The sequence below is a fragment of the Ictidomys tridecemlineatus genome, chromosome 7, assembly GCF_052094955.1.
Source record: "Ictidomys tridecemlineatus isolate mIctTri1 chromosome 7, mIctTri1.hap1, whole genome shotgun sequence".
NCBI lineage: Eukaryota > Metazoa > Chordata > Mammalia > Rodentia > Sciuridae > Ictidomys > Ictidomys tridecemlineatus.
In genome coordinates this window covers 101,181,686-101,184,403 of record NC_135483.1, presented here as the reverse complement: position 1 = coordinate 101,184,403, position 2,718 = coordinate 101,181,686, and the positions used below count along the sequence as shown (strand labels likewise).

General features: G+C 35.8%; 1 pseudogene; it reads left to right on the top strand.

Annotated features, from left to right (window-relative positions):
* Positions 1–1,070: 1,070 nt before the first annotated feature.
* Positions 1,071–2,153, top strand: LOC101974413 (periphilin-1 pseudogene; annotated as a pseudogene).
* Positions 2,154–2,718: the final 565 nt, after the last annotated feature.

Here is a 2,718-nt window from a genome sequence, read left to right as displayed (position 1 = left end):
CAAGCCTTTAATACATGGAATTTCAAGGGACATTTGAGATCTAAACTTTAACACCTTTACTAGTGAACTCTTCCAAACACTTAAAAATGAATCAGCACCAATCCTCAAAGTCTTCTAAATTATTGAGGAGGATGGAATCTTTCCAAACTTTCTGTATGAGACTAGCATTGCTCTAAAACTAAACCAGACAAGAGACACTAAAGAAAAACTGTAAGCTAATAACACTGATGTATATGAATGCAAAAATCCTCCAGAAATACCAACAAAAATAATTTAACAGCATGTTATAATTATCATACAACATGACCAACTGGGTTTTTTCAAGAATAAAAAATTTGCTCCAACATATGACCATAATCATTTTTATGCAATGTGTGCTGCATATATTAAAATTGTGTTGACTACAAAATTAGCAAAATTCATTTTTAGGTTAATATTAAGGCTTTTATTTTTCAGAATTTTAATCCCCCTAAAATTGTGGATGGGTCATATCTAGGATTTGGAACATTAAGTTGGAAAATGAATACAGTTAATGGTCTATTCTCACAGGACATCTATTTGGTTCAGAGAGGTCACTTTGGAGGCCAGTTCTTTATTTCTTTCTCTATTTTCCTCTAGCATCCTTGACTGATCATTAGCTCACAAGTATAAAAAGAAGTCTGGGAAAGAGTTATCTACCCACTGTACTTCAGAAAACATTTTACAATAAATACAGAAACCAGAATAAAATAAAGAAGAAACAAGCCCACAGTGGACAGTGTAAGCTGTATACCTTAAGGAGAAACGTTTCTTAAAGTCTCCCCCACTTATCATTTATCACTAATATGTGAGTTACTGTCAGAACAATAGCATATTCAAAAAGAATGAAGCTAAGCAGAATAGGCATTTTGCTTTTGCTAGAGGTGATGAGACACATGAGCTACCTCTTATGCCTGGGGGAGCTGGAGGGTGGTTTCCAAGGAGGAACCTGGAGTCTCTAGCTGCATTTGAGTCATGCAACAATTCTGCCCTTGCAACTGAGGGTGGAGTGACACAGTGGATTTTAGAACAGTGACTTACAGAGAGATAAAATGTGGTCTGAGGAACGATATGACTATGAAAGACTTCCAAGAGAACAAGTACCTCCTAGAGTCACCCCAGTTATGGCTACCACATTTAATATCGTGACAAAAGTCACCACTGCTAGACAGACCTGGTGAAGGAAGCTACGGTAGATATTGCCGTCATGTTGATTACCAAGACTATGATGAAGGCCACCATTTTTTTCTCATGATAGAAGAAATGGTCCACCGCACAGAAGAGATGGATATGGCTATAGATGGAAAAGAGATAATTATTATGCAAACTGACAGTCTGAGTACAGGGACATAAGAGATGCCTTCAGAAGAGAACGTTTCTACTCTTCTCATTATGCGAGAGTTCTGTCTCCTCATAAAAGGGATGCTTCTTTCTTCAGAGAAGCCCCTGTAGGTCAAAAGGACTCTCCACACAGCAGATCTGGCTCTAGTGTCAGTAGCAGAAGCCACTCTCCAGAACAAAGCAGAACATCTTCTTCCCATCAGTCTCAATATAGAGAGCCCTTGTATGTTGGTGCCTTGTACAAACAGTAGCATGAGGGAAAGCCAGAAAGAGGTAAAGAAAGACCTGGAAAGTCTTTGAAAAATCAAGAGACCCTTCATCCTCAAGTTCATCAGCAGTTCCATCATGAAAGGTGTTTTACAAACTCAGTTGTCGAACTGAAAGGAACTAACTGGGGCTGCTGAAAAGCTTGAGAATTCAGATAAAATTAATTTGCCTACATTTTTTGAGTTTGAGGCAGGGTCCACACCACCATTATTCATTGACCAGCCATAAGCATCCAAGTCAAATACAACAGAGGGCAAAGAATTATTTGAAGACAGTCAAGTTACCAGTTGGTCTCAAACAGTAATATCAAAACCAAAGAGATTGAACAGGTTTACCAACAGGACTGTGAAATGTTTGGGATGGTGGTGAAAATGCTGATTGAAAAAGATCCTGCCATAAAAAACCTTATGCAGTTTACACTGAGACAGAATTTGCCTGAAATAGGTGAGCAATGTGTTGAAGAACTCAAGCATTTCATTGCAGAGTATATGTCTATTCAAGATTTTAGGCAGGCATTACATTTTTAAAGCAGTGATCTTATTGCAGGTTGACAGATGTATGTACGAAAAGAAGCATGACTTTCATCCATTAATTCTCTACCTATCTTTCTATAAGAAGGTGTTTATATGTCAATCTCTCATTCCTTGATAATAAACTGAAATTTCCATCTGGGGTGACAATAAAGAAGAAAACTCCACTTATCAATGAAGATGCAAAATTAATTTCATTTGTAAAAAACCGAGAGATTGAGATATAAATTACCAAATGTTATGCAGATTATTTTCTAAGAATAATTTTATTGAAATCTTATTGATACTAGTAACCACAGCAACATAAACAATAATTTCCAGTTTATGTTATCTATTGAGTGTTTTATCCTGATGATTATGTTACGAGGGAAGAAAGAAGAAAATAAGACATTTTGGGGAATATTATTTGTAATTTTTTGGTTACAAGTGAAAGGAATCCTATTGCACTAGTTTGGTAGTTAAGCACCATTTGTTGCTTTCTATGTTTAAATAATCAAATTATTTTATTATCAGATAATTTCATTATTTTTATGGAATTATTAAGTAATATAATAATTCCAAT